This window comes from Prionailurus viverrinus, unplaced genomic scaffold (genome assembly GCF_022837055.1).
Source record: "Prionailurus viverrinus isolate Anna unplaced genomic scaffold, UM_Priviv_1.0 scaffold_73, whole genome shotgun sequence".
Classification (NCBI taxonomy): domain Eukaryota; kingdom Metazoa; phylum Chordata; class Mammalia; order Carnivora; family Felidae; genus Prionailurus; species Prionailurus viverrinus.
The window spans coordinates 82,957-103,425 of NW_025927635.1; the positions used below are offsets into that span (position 1 = coordinate 82,957).

Here is a 20,469-nt window from a genome sequence, read left to right on the forward strand (position 1 = left end):
GGAGCTTGAGGCCCAGAATCTCTCCTCAGTACTTCAAACAACTTTGCCAATGCCACTAACCAACAGTACTTTTTTCCACTTATAATCCTTTTAACTGACTTCCACTCTATACCACTCAGTGAACAATGTTCACAGACTACAGTAGAAATAGCCCCTCCTTGATTCAGTAGTAGATCCTTTACATGACCATCGGAGGCAAGGGAAAGCCACTGACATGGAAATAATAGAGTCTTGATAAAATAAAGTTCCTCAATCATTTCATGTCCATACTGTTTATGTTAGGCTGCTTGAGCAAGGGTTACGGGCTCTGATGGCCATGCACTTGAAAATCCACAAGTATCTTTTGAATCCTCAAAAAAAAAATCCCCCCAAAAAAAAAACTCCTACTAAATTTCCTACTTTAAAAGCAATTACACATAAAAATCAAAAAGTGTATATATATATGTTAAAAACCAGAACATTAAAGCAGAAGCCCTTGTACGTGCTCTCTGGATCTAAACTACCTTTTCGGCCTCATTTGGCCATTAACTCTATAAACTGAGCATGGAAGTTCAGGGTTAGGATAATGGAATGCTGACCTTACCAACAATATAAACAATCGATTAATGCATGTTTCCTCTGTTATATATATGTATATATATATATACACATATATACGTGTATATGTATAAAATATATATATACATATATATGATATATATCTAACATACTGTCTTCTTACACTATAAACTAAAGAAAAGGTTACTAAGAAAATCGGAAGGAAGGGGTGCTGGGTGGCACTGTCGGTTAAAGGTCAGGCTCTTGACTTTGGCTCAGATCATGATCTATACTTCTTGCGTTCAAGCCCCATGATAGGTTCAGCACTGGCAGTGTGGAGCCTGATGAAGATTCTCTCTCTGCCCCCGCTTCCCCTACTAACATGCTCTGTCCACTCTCTCTCTCAAAATAAATAATTAAAAAAAAAAGAAGAAAAATAAAATCATAAGGAACAGAAAATACGTTTACAGGAGAGTACTCTATTTATTGAAAAATATCTGTGTGTAAGTGGACTCCCACGGTACAAACCCACCTGGTTCAAGGGTCAACTGCATACCTGTATGATGTCTCCACCAAGAGATTACTGGAACTTAACATAGAGCCAAATTAGAAAATCAAAACCCCGTTCCTACTTTCCCATTCTTTTCTGGACACTATGGCCATTTTATTGGCCTTCAGACATCTTCACATTTCAAACAAGTATTTTCTTGGGGGGCCTGGGTGACTTAGTCGACTAGGCGCCCAACTTTGGCTCAGGTCATGTTCTCAATTTCATGAGTTCGAGTCCTGCATTGGGCTCCTTGCTCTCAGTGCAGAGCCTGCTTCGGATCTTCTGTCCCCCCACCCCGCTCTCAACAATAAACAAACATTCACCAAACAAAGTATCCTCAATATATAGTAAGTCACTAAAAGCCACTGCGATCATTTTGTCTTCTATTTCTATAGCACGCTTTACAGTTTACAAAACGTTGCCACATTTGTTCATTCCACATAACCAAGAGGTGGCTATTAGTGCCATTTTTAGGAACGAGGTCATTGACATTCAAGCAAGTTTTTCCAAGATGCCACAGCTAGGAAGTGACGGAACCAAGATGCTAGCATGTCTTTTGATTTCAAGTACAGTGCTTGTAGCATTATGCAGCAGCTGCCTGAGCCTAAGAGATCAGAACCTTTTCACCTCCTTCCCTAGTTGTCACCTTAGAATAGGTCATCATTACTTTACTTACATTACCACAAGTAGGACTGCGAAGTTATTTTAATTATCCAAAATGGGTTTTACTTATTGAAGCACCACTAAACCAAACTGTGCTCATCATAATCCCAATGCTCCTTGTAGATCTACTTGACAATCCAAACATATTATTATCAAGTCCCAGGCCATATCTTTGGAAGGTTCAAATTGTAAACACCATAATCCAAACTCTTTCTGGATGTCAGGAGGAGTCTGACACATGATCCCGTATACACCACAGGATCATACACTTGGCCATACGTTGACCTAGAGTAATTCTTTAGTGTTTCAGATACCTTAACTTCAAAACCCAAACTCATTCCCTCCAAGCCTTCGTTTTCTGCACTAATACTACACAACTTTCATTACGTCTGCAAATTAGCAGAACTCTACTATGCTGTGTGCTCATAATTAACACATAATTATTTTATCACATATAGGAAAACATAGAAGGAAGTTGTTTCTGTGGGCAAATGCAGAGATGAGAGAGTGAAGTCAAAGCATCTCTTGGACGTTTTAACATCACTCCATGCTTATACTTAAAAATAAGAAGAAGACAGTACCTCAGGAAGAGAAGGTGATTCTACATCTTCCTCTTCTCCTAATTCTAATGCTGACATCATATCTAGAGAATACGGTCACAGATAAATTAATGAAAACATGTGTTACTATGAACTTTAAACACATACACAAGTCTATCTCCATTCATGAATATTTCAATAAAATAAAAGCAATAGCAGAAAAGATGTTCAGGGGGTTCGAGATTTTCCGGAAGTAAAAGGGGGTCGTACTTGGGATACTCAGAAAGAAAGATAGCAACAGAAAAATATCTTCACGAAAAAAGGATAATATATTTGGATCTACATACTTTTAGATTTTTCTCATACTAGTATTGAATCATAGGAAAACAACTCACAGAGATTCACTAGCTTACCACTTCTGCAATTTTTATGCACTCCACCAGCAGAAGTCACACTGTCATTAACTGTTTGCTCTGGTGGCACATTTTCAATAATACCAACACCATCTTCCTTTGCTTCCATTGCTGACTTTGCTGTTCCTTCCTAGAAAAACAGCACAAAACAAAAACCCAACTTCAGAAAAACATCACATTAATTCATTTGGTCATGCACTCACCCACTCGGAAAGACAAGCACATACTGTATCTGTCAAGTCACAGCCACGATCCGGGGAGGAGCTGGAAAGAGAAATAAAAGACAGACCTGTTCTATATGCTAGTAGCGGTAGAGATGCATGAAAACAGGTAAGGACAGAAAAATACCATCCTCTAGTTCTACAAGGGAAGTGAATAACATACAGTGAACGCACAAAGGAGGAAACACTTACATTTGGGAAGCTCAGCAAACGCTGGGAAGATAGGGCTGTATCTTAAAAGACAAAGTGCACGGGGAGGGTGTGAAGGGCATTCTAGAATGAGCAAAAGGATCAAGTATGAAATAACATAGTAAGTGACAACACCTATGCAATATGGCAAACCTGGAACAGTTATTGGGAATGGGATAGACAGAGAGATATTACCGGAACATCAGGACGAAACACAAAAAAAAAAAAAAACAAAAAGAGCAGTGTTATGCTAGAACAAGAATTTTCTCCTTCAGGTAATGGGGATCCATTGAATAAGCAGAGGAGTGACATCGTCACAAGTATATTTTAGAAAGGTCACTCTGGCAATGTAGGATGTAGGACAATGTAGGCAATGTAGGATGAACGTAAAGACAGCAAAACCAGAAGAGTACTGCAAAATTATAGGTGAGAGAGTGAATTACAGGAATAACATATGAAAAATGGGAAGCAGGTACAAACTATCGAATGTGGTGAGTGACAGCATGCGGTCATTTCAGGGAAGTTCGGAGTCCAGGACTTTTCCTGTTTCGGGAATGCTATTTATTAGACTAGGGAACACAAATGACAGAGCAGATTACAAAGAGTCGGGAAAGAGGAAAGGGAAAGCGTCAGAAACAATGTCTTTAAACTAGGGCATATTAAATTTAAAGTACCCCGTGGACGTAGGAAGAAAATGTTAGGGCCGCCTGGATGCCTCAGTCAGTTAGCACCTGACTCTTGATTTTGGCTCCGGGCATGATCTCACAGTTCATGGGTTCAAGCCCCCCATCTGGTTCTGCGCTGACAGTGCAGGGTCTGCTTGGGATCTTCTCTCTCTCCCTCTGTCTCTCTGCCCCTCCCCACTTGTGCTCTCTCTGTCTCTCTCTCCAATTAATAAATGAATAAACTTAAAAAAAACAAAAAGAAAATTCAGATCAATACAGTTCAAGTAAGAAAAAAGCCCATCATAAATATCTATAAAACATATTGAACTGATATAATAATGCAAACCTACACAGAACTCTGAAGTTGTGAAAAGGAAAGTAAAGGGAGGCGGGAGGAGTTCAGATGGCAGAGGAGGGGGATCAGAATTTCCCTTGTCCCTCAAACACAGCAGTATTGAGGTCACAACACTTGGAATGCCAGAAACACAGGCTGCAGAAGGACAGAAAAATCTCCACCTGTGCAAACAGACAGCTTGGCGGGACAGAAGTGTGTGTATGTGAATTGGAAGAAATAAAATGGGCAGCACAGGCATAGAGTGGGGGAAGCCCTTTGGTGGAGAAATGAAAGGAAGAGAGAGAGGCTGTGGGAAGTGTATTTGGATAAGAGAAAACCTGTCCGGACCACCGACCAAGGAGAGGTCCAGAGAGCCAGTTTCTACTTTGCAAAACAGCCTTAGAAGCCAAAAAACAGAATGTTCAAGGTTTCCAGACTTTCTCTAGACCAGAGCTGCCACCTCCCATGCCTGGTGGGGAGGGAGCCGCCCTTAGGCTTGGTAGCAATCTCAGGGCTACACTGGGAGAGAACACCTTGAGTATGGTGGAAAGAGGAGGTATTGCCCTGCCCAAGGGAAAAAGACGAGCCAGGCACGAGCCAGAGGCCCTCTGTCCACTGCGCACAGTGGTGCAACTCCACTACCAGGTCCGAGCAAAGCGGGATCCTACAAGGTTTTGAATCCCAGCTCAGTGCTCAGGGAGCACAGGAGACTGTGCAGCAGGGCAAGCCGGCCCCCCAGGCTATTCTGTGAGGATGGCCTAAACAGTGAGTTTTGAGACACCTCGTGTGGGCAGGAGAGATTGGGAGGTCGCCATTTCTCTCCCCATGACCTACATCGTGGGGCTTCAGGGAACGGACAGTGAGCCTCCGTGGAGGCAGCCTATTACACCAAACCCTGCCTCTCTGTGCCTGGTAACTGCTTCTCTATGGGAGTGAGACTGACACTGATGGGACCAGACAGCCCGTCGTCTAGACCAGCACAGCCACCAGTCCCAGGCACCAATAGACAACTCTCCTCCGGTTTTCTATCTTAGTTTGTTTGTTTTCATTTGAGTTATTATTCTTTTGTCTTTCCTTTTCTTTTTTAACATTTATTTCTTTATTTGGAGAGAGAGAGAGTGAGTGATCAAGCAGAAGACAGGCAGAGAGAGGGAGAGAGAGAGAATCCGAGGAGGTTCCATCCTCTCACTGCAGAGCCTGGTGGGGGTATCGAACCCACCAACAGCGAGAACATGACCTGACCCAAATTCAAGAGTCAGACGCTTCACCAACTGAGCCACTCAGGCGCCCATCTTTTCTTTCCCTTTCTTGTCTTTTCCCTTTTTTCTCTTTCTACCCTCCTCTTTCCTCTTCTCCCTCTGGAATCAGGGAGAAGAGGAAGTATGTATATATATAAATATATATATATATACACATATACATATGTAAATAAATATATATATACACATATATACACATATATACACATATATACACATATATACATGTATATTTGTGTGTGTGTGTGTGTGTGTGTGTGTGTGTGAGAGAGAGAGAGATTCTTTGTTCCTCTGTTCTGGTTCCTTGTTTGTTTGATCGGGCATTTTCTCTATACTTTTCCAGATCTCCTGCATTTTCCTCCCTCTCTTTCTACATTAAGCCCTAGAGCTCCTTTGAGTCACTGCCTGGTCTTTTTTTCCACTCCTGTCACTTCTCTCTTTGTTTGGGCTAAGGATTCTTCACCACCCTCTTCTCCTTTTTCCCAAGATTGCATCAACAAACAAATCAAAGCACACCGGGTGGAAGGCCCAAACTACCACTCCAAATAGTGTGAGAAGCAAGCAAAGATGCACCAAAAGAGTGCACACAACACACCCCAAAAACACTCGTTCGACTGCCAGGCTCTGGACAGTGTGTGATCCCTTTTTAATACAGTAGTACTCACAGGTGTGGGACACAGAACAAGCTATTACAACACATAAAGGACAGGAAACTAGCCAAAACGACAAAACGGAAGAATTCTCCTCAAAAACAATTCCAGGACGAAAGGACAGCCAGAGAAGTGCTCAAAAGAGACAGAAACAATATATCTGATCAAGTTTTTGGAATCGTCACGTTGAATGCTGAAAACGAAATGTTGTAAAGGAGATACAACATAAACTAGATGCAGTGACAGCAAGGATGGGTAAAGAAGCAGACAGAATCGGTGAAACAGAAGATATGGACAAAGATGAAGCAGAGAAAGGAAAGAAACGAAATGACTAGACCACGAGGCAGGTACCAGAGATCTAATTGATTCAGTAAGACGAAATAATAGCCACATCATAGGAGTCCCAGAAGAAGAAGAGTGAGAGAAAGGGGCAGAAGGTTTATTTGAACAACTTATAGCTGAGAGCTTCCCTCATCTGGGGGAGGAAACAGGCATCCAAGTCCTGGCAGCACAGAGAATTCCCTTCCAAATCAACAAAACCAGGTCAACACCACAACATGTTCAAAGCGAAACTGGAAAAATACAAAGATCAAGAGAGAATTCTGAAAGCAGCTAGGGACAAACGGGGCTTAATCTGCAAGGGAAGACACATAAGGGTAGCAGGAGACCTGTCCAATGAAACTTGGCAGGGCAGAAGGGAGGGGTAGGAAACAGTCAATGTGATAAATGGGAACATATGCAGCAAAGAATCCTTTCCCCAGCAAGGCTGTCATTTAGAATAGAAAATGACAGAAAGGCTTTCCAAGACAAACACAACCTAATGGAGTTCATGAACACTAAATCAGCCCTGCAGGAGACCCTAAGGGGTGACTCTGTGAGTGGAAAGCAGCAGAGACTACAAAGGACCAGAGGCCTCACCAAAAGCATGAAACCTTCAGATAACACAATGACACTAAATCCATATCTTTAACTAATCACTCTGAGTGTGAATAGACTCAATGCCCCAATCAAAAGACACAGGGAATCCGAATGGATAAAACACAAAACAAAACCAAAGAACAAGATCCATCTATATGCTGTCAACAAGACACTGATTTTAGCCCCCAGGACACCTCCAGAGTCAAAGTGAAGCTATGGGGAACCACCTATCATGCTACTAGAAGTCAAAAGAAAGCTGGAGTCACCACACTTCCACCAGAAAGACTAGATTTTAAACCAAACACTGTAGTAACAGATTCAGAAGGACATTATATCGTAATTAAGGGGTCTATCCATCAAGAGGAGCTAACAATTATAAATGTTTATGTCCCCAAAGTGAAAGGCCCACATGTATGGATCGATGAATCACAAACATGAATAAATGTATACATACAAATACCATGATTGTAGACGACTTTAAGACTCCACTCGGGGCAATAGGCGGATCGTCAAGGCAGAAAATCAGTAAGAAAACACAGATCCTATGTGTCATTGGACCAGATGTATTCAGATATACATACATATATATTGGCCTTAATATATACATTTACATACATGGATATCAACACCGATATATTGAGATCTCTTCGTCCAACAGCAGTAGAATGCACATTCTTCTCAAGTCCACATTGAACATTCTCCAATATAAATGACATCCTGGGTCACAAAACAGCCCTCCACAAATATAAAACGACTGAGATCATACCTTGCCTATTTTCAGATCACAACAACAAGCACTTGGTCATTCTTTCTCTCTCTCCCTCCCTTTCCAAGAGGAATACAAACATTACAAAAACATTTAGCTCACCTCCTTCCAAGAAAGAGAAGAAAAGAATAATAAACCTTGTGGGGCAATGAGTCATGGATGTAAACCACACAGACAGTAGAATTCCATAACCAATATGTTGACAATGGAGTTGACAGAAAGTGATGTACTAAAAGAACAGACACTAAAGAAATGTTTTCTGCAAAGACAAATTAGGGTAGGGGTAAATCATTAAAAAAGAGCATGGTGGGGGGGGGGACACGTTGGTGGCTCAGTCAGTTCAGCCTCCAATTTCAGCTCATGAGTCATGATCTCCCGGTTTGTGGGTTTGAGACCTTCATTGAGCTCTGTGTTGACAGCTCGGAGCCTGGAGCCTGCTTTGGATTCTGTGTCTCCCTCTGCCTCTACCCCTACCCCACTTGCACTCTGTCTGTCTCTCTCTCTCTCTCTCCAATATAAATAAACTTTTAAAACATAAAAATTACATTAAAAACTATGGGGGGAGAAGAGGAAAAAAGGAAACAATATAAGACACGACCAATCAATCAAGCATGAGCTTAAGACAAGGAAGAAAAGGAGAAATGTGAGCAAAATAAGGTAAGTGGAAACAACATATATTTTTCAACAGGTACATAAGTAGAATTGGGAATATACTGTGAACAGTAGTATATATATATATATATATATATATATATATACACACATATATATGTTATATATATCTATAGAGTATATATATATAGTATACATATATAGTGTATATATAGTGAATATATATACTGTATATATATAGTGTATATAAATATAGTATATATATAGTGCATATTTATGGCATATATATATACACTATATGTATATAGTGTATATATATAGTATATATATATAGTACATATATATAGTATATATATAGTATAAAAATATATAGTGTATGCATATATAGTATATATATATATAACGTATACGTAAAACAGAGGCTTTGATTCACAGTGTATCCCTAATAATACTGACTTTTAGCACTCTACAGTTATCTGGTTATAAATACTGTAATATTTAAGTTTTTTCACTATAAAATAAATTGTTCGATTACTGGCATCTATCGCTTCCTAAAAGCTATAAATTCTTACTGGACCAACGAAAAAACAGAAAAAGAAAGGTTTCTAACACATCAACTTTCACTATGGAGAAAGAACTGGGAATGAGAATTCTAGAAAGAAATGTGAACCTTCAAAGGATGTATGTGACGGGACACAGATGGGGTTGAAAAAACAAAGGCTGAGGACTTTTTCTCTGCAATTCTAAGCTCACAATGGGAGGAGACTAAAAATATATGGTAACCTTCTTTCGTATGTAACTCCTGATTTTCTCAATAGAATTCCTTTGCGTTTATACGTATTAAACACTAAACGGAATATAAACTGAAGCCTGACTTTTTAAATTCACATATCTAATTGTGATACATCATGCGTATTTCATTACTTTTCAAATTCCATTCTACGGAATTCCATTTCCCTACTCATTTTTTCACATTCAAAACCTATGACATTGCTTCTTCCAAGCAAGACTTCATTCTAGGAGCTCCAGGAGTCAAACAAGTATGTTTCCTAACCTCCAGTAGCTTATAATGATTTAGGGTCTTTGAAAGGAATATTTAAATAACTATCAGATGTCTGAAACTTTAAATTTTAGAGTCAGACACAAGGACTAGGAGGAGATATTTTTAAAAGCTAGAATATGAAAGATTTCTGAAATTAGAAACTTGACAACTTGGCTAAGAAGAGCCTCTGCTCAAAGGGCTACTCTTCTCAGCAAAATACGTATTCTTCAGGGAGATGCACAATTTTAACTTACTCTTCATGGAGTTATTTCAAAAATACAGGGAAACACCTTTGTAAGGTAAATGTTGAGAAATAATGTAAACATCTAAGTTTCTACATTTTCTATATTATTTTAGTCTAAATATAGAACAAAGGATAGAGACAAAGGAAAATCCTGTATCTCGCTCTCAAAATAAAAATTGCCTGGGGCGGGGGCAACATACAATAGATAATTGGATCCAATAAGATTTCATTAGGCTTCAGTATTATCAGTCATGTTAGTATCACAGTAAGCATCCTTATCCTTAACCAAATGTCATATTTCCTCCATTATGGGAAAGCTTTTCCCAATATAATTCGACGGTCATTATATATTTTCCAGCCCACTCTTTTCTCAGCCCCCACCCCTAGGATTTACCAAAGTAAAACAAAACAAAACAATACAAAACAAAAAATTCAACGTGTCATGTATCTGTCAAGGGGTTTGTTCTTGCTAAATTTCCATTACACACATAAAATGATGATGCACAGGCTACTCTTAAATTTTCAGAGTAAATAAGGGAGAAAACTAAATTCAGAGCAGGAAAGTGAGTTTCACAGGAGGGTACTTTACCTTGGTACCGAAATCTACGTCTTGGCTAGCTGATGTAGGCCATGAATCTCTAGGACCAGGTTTGTCAGAAAGACTTTAGAGCAAAAATATACTACAAAAACATGTTCACTTTTTTAAAAACAAAATTTCAAAAATTAAGTGAAAGGTCAGCTATCTGTTTATTCAACGAAGTTTCTTATTATAATTAAAAGTTGGCCTCTGTTTTTTCCACTAAGTTTTATTTTAATTCCAGTAATATTAACATCCAGTAGGGGCGCCTGGGTGGCGCAGTCGGTTAAGCGTCCGACTTCAGCCAGGTCACGATCTCGCGGTCCGTGAGTTCTAGCCCCGCATCAGGCTCTGGGCTGATGGCTCGGAGCCTGGAGCCTGTTTCCGATTCTGTGTCTCCCTCTCTCTCTGCCCCTCCCCCGTTCATGCTCTGTCTCTCTCTGTCCCAAAAATAAATAAAAAACGTTGAAAAAAAATTTTTTTTAAAATCCAGTGTTATATTAGTTTAAGTTGTACAATACAGTGATTCATCAACTCCATACTCACCCCGTGCTCATCATGACAAGGGCACTCACTCCATCATCCCCATCACCTCCTTCACGCCGCCCACCACACACCTCCTCTCTGGGAACCATCTGTTCTCGGCAGTTAAGAGCCTGTTTCTTGCTTTGTCCCCCCTTTTTTCTCTCCCTTTGCTCATCCGTTGTTTCCTAAGTGCTACACGAGTAAAATCATATGGTGTTTGTCTTTCCCTGACTTTGCTTAACATACTACTCTCAGGCTCCATCCAGGTGATTGCAAATGGCAAGAGTTCATTGTTTTATGGTTGAGTAATATTCCAGTGTGTGTGTGTGTGTGTGTGTGTATGGATATACATATTCCACACACACATACATATAAGACTTCTTCCTCGTTCACTCATTTGTCAAAGGACGCTTGAGATGGCTACTGGAAATAATGCTGCAATAAACACAGGGGTGCGTGTGTCCCATGGAATTCGTGTTTTTGTATTCTCTTGGGTAGTATCCAGTAGTGCAATTACTGGATCATAGGAGAGTTCTGTTTTTAAGTTTTTGAGGAACCTCCATACTATTTTCCACAGGGGCTTCACCCACTTGCATTTCCACCAACAGTGCAAGAGGGTTCCCTTGTCTCCACATCCTCGCAGACACTTGCTTCTTGTGTCCTGGAGTTTAGCCATTCTGATAGGTGTGACGTGGCATCTCGTTGTAGTTTTGGGGAGCATCTTTACATGTGTCTGTTGACCATCTGTATGGTGTCTTTGGAAAAATGTCTGGGCATGTCTTCTGCTCATTTTGAAACTGGGGTTTTTTGGAGGGGGGTGTTGACTTGTATCAATTTTTTATACATTGTGGATACTAACCCTTTACTGGATTTGCAAAACATTTGCAAATATGTTCTCCCATCCCAGAGGTTGCCTTTTAGTTTTGACGGTTTCCTTCACGGTGCAAAAGCTTTGTAGCTTGATGTAGTCCCCATAGTTTGTTCTTGCTTTGTTTCCCTTGGCTCAGGAGACAGAACTAGTAAAATGTTGCTACAGCCACAGTCAGAGAAATGACGGCATGTGCTCTCTTCAAGGATTTTTTTTTTTATGGTTTCAAGTCTCACACTTAGGTCTTTAATACATTTCATTTGTGTGTATGGTAAAGAAATTGCTCCAGGTTCATTCTTTGCATGTGGCTTGTCCACTCTTCCCAACACCATTTGGGGAAGAGACGGCCTTTTCCCCACTGCATAGTCTTTCCTGTTTGTGGAAGATGAACTGACCATACAGTGGTGGATTTAGTTCTGGGTTTTCGGTTCTAGTCCATTGAGCTATGTGGCTACTTTTTACGCCAGTACCCACCATACTGTTTGGATTACTACAGCTTTGGGATAAAATTGAAATCTGAGATTGCGATACCTCCAGGTTTCCTCTTTTGCAATATTGCTTTGGCCATTCAAGGTCTTTTGTGGTTCTATACAACGTTTAGGATTGTTTGTCTAGCTCTGTGACAAATGCTGTTGGTACGTTGACAGGGATTGCATTACATCTGTAGATTGCTTTGGGTAGTGTAGGCACTTTCAAAATAAGTATTCTTCCCATCTATGAGCATCGGATGTCTTTCTCTTTCCGTCACCTTCAATTTCTTTCATCAGTGTTTTACGGTTTCAAGAGTACAGGTCTTACAAAATTTGGACCCCGTTTTAAAAAAGCTTTCCGTTCGCTGTTTTGCCTCCACCTCTCCTAACCTGTGAATTCTCCAGGAAAGACCCAGTCTGAGTTTCCATAACCAAGGGTGACAAGCAGGGAATTCTCTGAAATGGTTGAAAATTAAATCTACAAACGTTACCACAATGACTTCTCACCTCACATCTGTCAGAATGGCACAATTTCAACACACAGGAAACAACAAGGGATGCTCAGGGTGTGGAGAAAAAACAACCCTTGCGCACTGGTCGGGATGTAAATTGGTATCGCCACAGTGAAAGCCAGTATGGAGGGGCCTCAACAAATTAAAAATACAAATACCATAGGATCCAGTAATTCCACTACTGGGTATTTCGTTACCCAAGGGAAATGGAATACTAATTTGAAAAGATATATGCACCCCTATCTTTATTATAGCATTATTTACAATAGACAAGATATGGAAGCAACCCAATTGTCCATCAACAGATGAACAGACCATGTATACACACACCCACACACCCACCCACACACACACACACACACACACACACTGGAATATTACACAGCTATAAAACGGAATGAGATCTTGCCGTCTGCAACAACATGGATATACCTAGATGGTATGAGGCTAAGTGAAATTAAGTCAGAGAAAGACAAATCCTATATGATTTCACTTCTATGTAGAATCTAAAAAAGGGAACAAATGAGCAAACAGAGAAAAAGCAGAAACAGACCCAGAAATGCCTTTCTAAACAACTCCCCTAATCCTGGGTCCTTCATTCCTGTCATTCGCCTTTATCTTACTTGGCATAAACCCCCATATTCTGACGTCTCTTCTTGAACTCTTATTCCTATCCAACTCAGTGTTGTTCTTCTTGAAACCTGCTCTCCTCTGCTAATTCGATTCTTACTCTCCTTCATTGTATTCATAAGATACACTCTCCCGCTTTCTATTATTAAAACACTTGCCTGCAAGATGAAGACAAAAAAGAAACAAGTAAAGGAAAGAAAGAAACCAAGAAAAGAACCCGAATTGAAATCTCATTTCTGTCACTTATCATATCCAAATAGGTCACTTCAATCTCTTTTGAGTTTCAAGTTCTCCATGGAAACAACCATTGGGCAAGGAGGTTAAACAGAGGTTGAAGTACCAGAGGGTATTTTGATGAATTAATCTCTGAGGTTCCCTAAATCATGAGATTCTAAGTGCTTTTGATTTGGCCTCTGGAAAAATGGAGAGTACTTCGCTGGCAGAAGTGGAAAAATTAATGGAAAAAAAATACCAAGAAAACCAGAGAAGAAAGTTAAAAGGCAAAAACACAGTACAGAAAAGTCATGGGGAAACACAACTCCAAACAAAGAGAAAGCTTCCTAGAACTAGTCAAGGGTACTAGCCCAAAGGGAAACCAGACTGGGAACTTAGGCAACAGAGAATCATAGAGCAAAATCCTCGAAAGAGAGGCTGAATTTAATTAATGTAACATGGTCTACAACTAGATATCCTTCCCTTACAGAAAAATCATTTGGCTCAAAAGAGGAGATATCACCACATCTAAGGTGCTGCCTGACAAGATCTTGCTTATTATGTAAAAACTGTGACACCATGGCCATAGTTGACATCCACCCTTAAATCTCTGATGGTAAAAGCAAGGGACTAGTTACCACTGCACTAATGACTTTTGTCAGCACTAGTGGTCAGATATATAAGGGCAAATGCTTGGACTAACCTGGATTCTTAAGAAAACCCTCAATTAGAGTTCTGACATCATTACCTTTGACATTCTGAGTTGATCTGCACTAGGATCTCTATCTTCATCTCAGAGCTGCTGAGGAACCAGAGAATGGATGTGGAAGCTTCACGGGCTGATGGGCAAAGCCCTCGGCTACTCATTAACTATGCAATCATGGGGCGAGTAATCCACCTCCCTGAACCACATTTGCCAAAGAAATAAAAGGTAGGCTACAATAACACAGCTACTTTGCAAAGCTATGCAGTGACTATATAACTGAACAGACGTTACCCATAAGACATAGTGTCTAGTCCAGGGTAGAACACACAACAACTGCTTTTGTTCTCTGCGTTCCCTTAGGAAACACATAATTTTCACTTCATTCATTTCCTTTCCTTTCCTTTCCTTTCAATTTCCATTTCATTTCATTTCATTTCATTCCTTTATACTTTGAGAGTGAGTGCACACAGAAAGAGGGGAAGAGATCCCATGGAGCCTGTCAGCGCAAAACCCGACGTGGGGCTTGAACTCACAAACCTGAGTGGAAATCAAGAGTCACACCCTTAACCGACTGAGCCCCCCAGGTACCCCAACAAATGTGATTTTTACAAATCCATAAAAATCCTACCTGGTTATAGAGTCTTCCTCAGCATTCTTATCTCCTCCTAGAGAAGAAAGCAAAATACATGTTAAATCAACAATCGAAAAATAGAGGAAATTACAAGTGTACGGCTTATGATTTGTTAAAAAGTATGCCTTTGGGACCACACCTGGAAACCGCACTACACTGAATGGTAATTATACGATTGGTAGGGTTCAAGCACTAAGAAATCTTACTTTCTCCTCCTTATTGACCAAAAGCAAGAATAGGTTTTATCAGAATTTGACACCTACAGGTGAACCGATGTTTCCAATGACCATCACTGACTGACTCTATGACACTGGAGAAAAATGGTATCGTTAGGAGAATGATGGTCGTAAGCTGACAATGTCAAACTGAAACTAGCATGATTTTTCTGGACTTCCACTACTAGAGGAGTTAAAAGACAGTATCTTTATTTTGCTCTAACACGGCAGAACTGCCCCAGCCTTCAGTAGAGACTGTTCACTTTTAGGATGAAACACTGCCTCACAAAGTGTGCTCTATAGCTATTGTCCTTTGCAGCATGGCCACACCATAGCAAACACACTCTCCCTGACCTTATTTCCAATGGCAAGGTAAGTAAGAAGGATTTGGCATTCCGCTTTGATAAAGCTCTAACCTCTTGGGACTGTCTTCTTCCATTGCTAGAGAGTCTGTCTACACCCACCGCACATCACAGAGGAGGATGATCCCAATGTGAGTGCTATGTAGTGGTTCATGATGTCATTTTTCTCAACCCTCCCCATTAGGTGACACACAGCTAGAGAAATCATGCTTTTTTTCATGGAAGGCATAGGTCATCAGATCCTCTACTGAAGAGCAACAAAACAAAACAAAGGGCAAAGAATGTCTTGAATGCCGACCTTCAATTACCAGGGAATTTTAACTTTCTAAACATTCAAAGATATCCACCGTATGATTCTAACTATATGACACTCTGGAAAGAGCACGGCTATGGAGGTAAGGGTTGGGGTGAATGAAGGGATAAAGGGGTACAGCACAGAGGACTTTTAAGGCAGTGAAACTCTTTCACACGATACCACAAAGGTGGATTCACATCATTACACATTTGTGAAAACTCATAGAATCTAGAACACCAAGGATGAACACTAATGCAAATTAGAGACTGGGCCTCAAAATGAAGAGTTAGTGTCCATACAAAATGCACCACTGCTCTCAGGGTGCCTGGGTGGCTCAGTTGGTTCAGCATCCAAGTCTGGATCTGAGCTCATGTCATGATCTCACAGTTCATGGGATCAAGTCCTACATCAGGCTCTGTCCTGACAGCACAGGATTCTTTCCCCCCTCTCCCCTGCCCCTTTGCTGCTCACACACATGCATGCTCTCTTGCTCAAAACTAAACCAAGGAACTGAAACAAATATACTACTAAAAATGGACCACTGTCGTGCAACATGTTGACAACAGGGGAGGCTAGGTGTGTACAGGGGTATGGTATATGGAGACTCTGTACTTTCGATTATATTTTGCTGTGAACTTAAAACTTCTGTAAAAATAAGGCTTCTTAAATGCATAAAACAACACCAACAACAACACATGGTATCCACTGAAGCTACTCTTAGCATATATTAACGCATGATACAGTCACCTTGAAAATTAAGACAGAGATCAAAGTAACACAATAGGGGGACTGTCTCCTATATGGAAGTATATGAAAATACATACAGCAAAATACAAAAATACAAAAGTTATTTGTATACTTAGGCAAGAAAACACTTGGTGAATATGATCAAATATCTTGTAAGTATAAACAGGGATTCAGGGGCGCCTGGGTGGCGCAGACGGTTAAGCATCTGACTTCAGCCAGGTCACGATCTCGTGGTCCGTGAGTTCGAGCCCCGCGTCAGGCTCTGGGCTGATGGCTCGGAGCCTGGAGCCTGTTTCCGATTCTGTGTCTCCCTCTCTCTCTGCCCCTCCCCCGTTCATGCTCTGTCTCTCTCTGTCCCAAAAATAAATAAAAAAAACGTTGAAAAAAAAATTTAAACAGGGATTCAGCACTATGAATCAAACCTGGGTTTTCCATACAATTAAGAGATTTTATTCTAATTTTAAGTCGAAAATCATTACATTTACCATATGTAAGAGTCATAATGAAAGCTTAGCCACATAAAAAAAGATTATAATGACCTAATATTGCCCTAGTAATTTTTGTGCAAATACCTACTTCATATGGATGATGAAACTGAAACCAGTACCATGGTAACCATCATATTACTTGCTAGTGCAATAAACTCTTAAGACAGCACCAAAAATTAAGTCAGGGCTATAATTCCTATGCAGAACAGGTTTCATCCAGCGGGCCAAAGAGGGCTACCCTCAGAACATCCTGCTTGAATGACTGGCCCTTGGTGGTTCCCTGGGATCTTGGATTTCAGGAGGGTTCCCACCATTCCCTAGCTGGTTAAGAGTCGCTCACTCTGCCTAAGTGCTGGTACAATCAATGTGCTTCAGGCCGCACACTTGATTTCCTTCTGGACACCTGGAATTTGGGGACATGCTAAGGAGAAGATGGCTATGTGATTAGCATTTGATGAAACCTCGGGCACTGAGTATCCATAAGCCTCGTACTGGCCCACAACATTTCACTTGTGCTGTCCTAATTTCATGCTGGAGGAATTTAGCACATCCTACTAACTCCATACAGAAAGGATTCCTGGAAGCCTGCGCTTGGTCTCCTCTGGACTTCACCCCATGCACGATATTGCTCGGTGCAGATTGGCCTTTCTAGCCTGTCCCCATACCAAATCACAGGCATGACTACAACTATATGCCGAAGTCTGTGAGCTCTTCTAGTCAATAATCAAATCTGGGTGTCGTTAGGGTGCCTCCAACACAACTGAGTTATACGAAATTTCTATTATTTGGGTTGATGTCTTACACGTGGTTACAGTCAGAAGGTTATGTCACAGAATACCTTTCCTGGAAACTCTTTTTCTTGGTATTTGCATTGAAAAGTCCTACATTCCTATATATCCATTTGAAGAATGGTTTAAAAGGAATAGATGAAATCTTGATGTCAGAAAGCGTGCAACAAGCAACAATCCTATTTTACTCAGAAAAAAAAAAAAAAGAGAATCCTGGTGGTTGCCACTATGTTCTACCATATACAAGTTCCTCTCAAATATGAAAAATCAGTTAACTTTCTCCCACACACTAGGACTTAGTTCATTTTTTCTGGCAGATAGGAATCAAGAGAAGTAACAGGGATTGTTCTAGAAAAAACAGAACTATCAGACCCAGTATAAAAACATACTACTGATTATAGTTTTTTGTTTGTTTGTTTCCTTTCCTTCATTTCTTAAAAAATTAAAAAATAGTTCACCTATTAAAGGCAGTTATTGCCAAGATAATCAAAAGTCATAATTACTGTGTCCTCATTCCTGCTGCTCTCCTCTGTTCATCTGATAAAGTCCTACTCATTCTTCACGTCCAATTGAAATGCCTGCACACAACCTGGAAACCTCGGAATCTTCTGAGAGTTCTCTCTCACCCTCTAACTTTTTAGAGTCAGGAATCACAAATTCGTATTAACTATACTGTTTCGGTCTCTGCTTTATCTTTCCCTTGCCAGCGCCCTAGTCAAACATGAGTTCTTAACTGATGATTTTCGCAGGGAAAAAAAAAAGGCACCAAATATTATTCTTATTTCTTAAGTGATTAAAACAAAGTTAACCAAAACAAATGAGAAAGACACAAGGCCCAGAAAGAAAAATTAATGGAATAATTTGAACCCCCTGACGTTTTCAATCTACACAGCTGAAAGTTTCATAATGGCCTAATACTAGGCTAAGGAAACAGGAGCTTCCTTTGCCTCCCAGTCTCTTTATGTGGTTTCCTATAACCTATCCTCCATATGAGGCTTCAGCAAACTACGGCCACAGGCCAAATCCTACCTGCCATCTGGTTCTGTAAGCAGTGTTCTTGGGGCATAGTCCCATGTCTTCACTTGCATACTGCTATGGCTGCTTTCACACTATAAGGGCAGAGCTCAGAGACCACATCACCTAAAACATTCACTGGCTCTTTAGGAAAAAGGCTTGGTGATCTGTATTTTATGCATCAACCGGAGTGTCCTAACTCAAATCTAATCTTATTAGTCTTCTGCCTCAAATCCTCCAAAATCCCTGCATCAAATACTGCTGGCTCCCTCCCTAAGAGCCATTGCACAGTCTTCATTCTTGCTAGAGAATCACAACTTTATTTGGATATTTATTGTCTCCATACACAGAGAAGGTGGCCTCACCCCGGCTTCAAAAAGAGAAAGGATTATTCTAAGCCAATCACAGAACCTGATTTACCAGGGACCCGTTGCGAATGAGTGTGTGACCTAACCTAGTCTTTAAGATGTTAGAGGAAGTCTGCTGCAAGCCTCTTCCTAGTGAAAAGAAACACCCAAAGGAAAGCAGTCCTTCCCACCCACTGGAAGTTGCCGTGCGAGAATGTGACACCTGGAGCCGTGGCTAATTAGCCACCCCGGAAAGGAGAAAGAAAAATACCACCAGCTCCAAACCTGAACAAGAGACGACTGGCATCCTGATGACATCACTGAACCATCAAAACATTTCTGGTTCCTGCTGTTTTAGTCACTGTTAGACGTCACCCATTATTTGCCGCTAAAAGCATTCTACCGAAGAAATTGCCCGAGGCCTATCGGGGAAGATCTACTCCTTCCTACAGCACTAAGAAACTTCCATAAGCTTGTCTTACCTAGGTATTCACCCCATTCCCAACCATTGTCCTAGCACACGTTTTCTACCAGCAAAACCCAGCTGCTCATAAATCCCGCTAAGGTCACTCGCACACCTTCGCCTCTGCACTGCTGTGTACCCCGCCAAGCACGTAATCGTGACAGTTTGCAAACACTGTCAAACACACAAATGTCGGCCCTTCTGCCTCTCTACCTGGCAAACTGAACGACTCACTCTGCACGCTTACCGTCGATTCTACCCAGTCCTTGAAAACTCGGATTCCTCACGGGAACTTACGGTACCTGGAACAAATGCCAATACAAAATAACAATGATCACTACAAGCTCTACGAGACTCTGGCACCTAGTAAGCACTAAATAGAGTAAATAACACAAAGGACAGTGCTGAAAACAAACTCCTGGGGTGCAGAGCCTGGTTTTGGAACGTTTGTATTCTACAACAACAGGATAACACTTAGTAGCTAACAGGCACTGAAGAGTTACTTGTGAAGTGAACAAATGGACATGAATAAATTAAACTCCTTTGAAAATTCTTCTTACAAACCACAGAAACTTTTCTGTTTCAAAAACCGCAGGGACAGCTCTCTTCTGTTATGAGCACCTTAATGATCCCAACGCTGTCTGCTCGATCTTTGGATCCATCTTTGGAAGCCCCCTCCCCCAGGATCGCGCCCCGAGCCCCCGCCCCCGCCTGCGGCACCCACCTCCTTCTTGACGGTGCGCAGCAGCCTCTGTCGAGGGTCCGCCTCTGTGGGACGAGACGAGGGGGCACACGGTCAGCCCCGCGCTGGGGACGGGGCCGGGGCCGGGGCTGCCGTCCCGCCGCCCGCTCGCCCTGCGCCCGCTTAGCTGCGGCGCCGGAGGCCATGGCCGCGCGCGCTGCGTTCCAAGCCCAGGCGGCGGCGGGGCCTGCTCTCTGGCCGCGCAGCGTCAGCCGCGTTCGGCGGGGCCGAGCGCCCGGTTACGTCAGGCCGCGCCGCGCCTCCGCCCGCGCCG

At 41.4% G+C, this 20,469-nt stretch overlaps 1 long non-coding RNA gene across 2 annotated transcripts; it reads right to left on the reverse strand.

The window, feature by feature from the left end:
• Positions 1–1,944: 1,944 nt before the first annotated feature.
• Positions 1,945–20,469, reverse strand: LOC125159868 (uncharacterized). Of its 2 annotated transcripts, XR_007149951.1 has the most exons (4): positions 20,178–20,469; positions 14,732–14,768; positions 2,703–2,832; positions 1,945–2,393 (listed from the first exon to the last, which is right to left on the reverse strand). It is a non-coding gene; the product is annotated as an uncharacterized LOC125159868 (long non-coding RNA). The 2 variants fall into 2 exon arrangements; XR_007149952.1 differs by lacking the exons at positions 14,732–14,768; positions 20,178–20,469 and adding an exon at positions 10,192–10,241.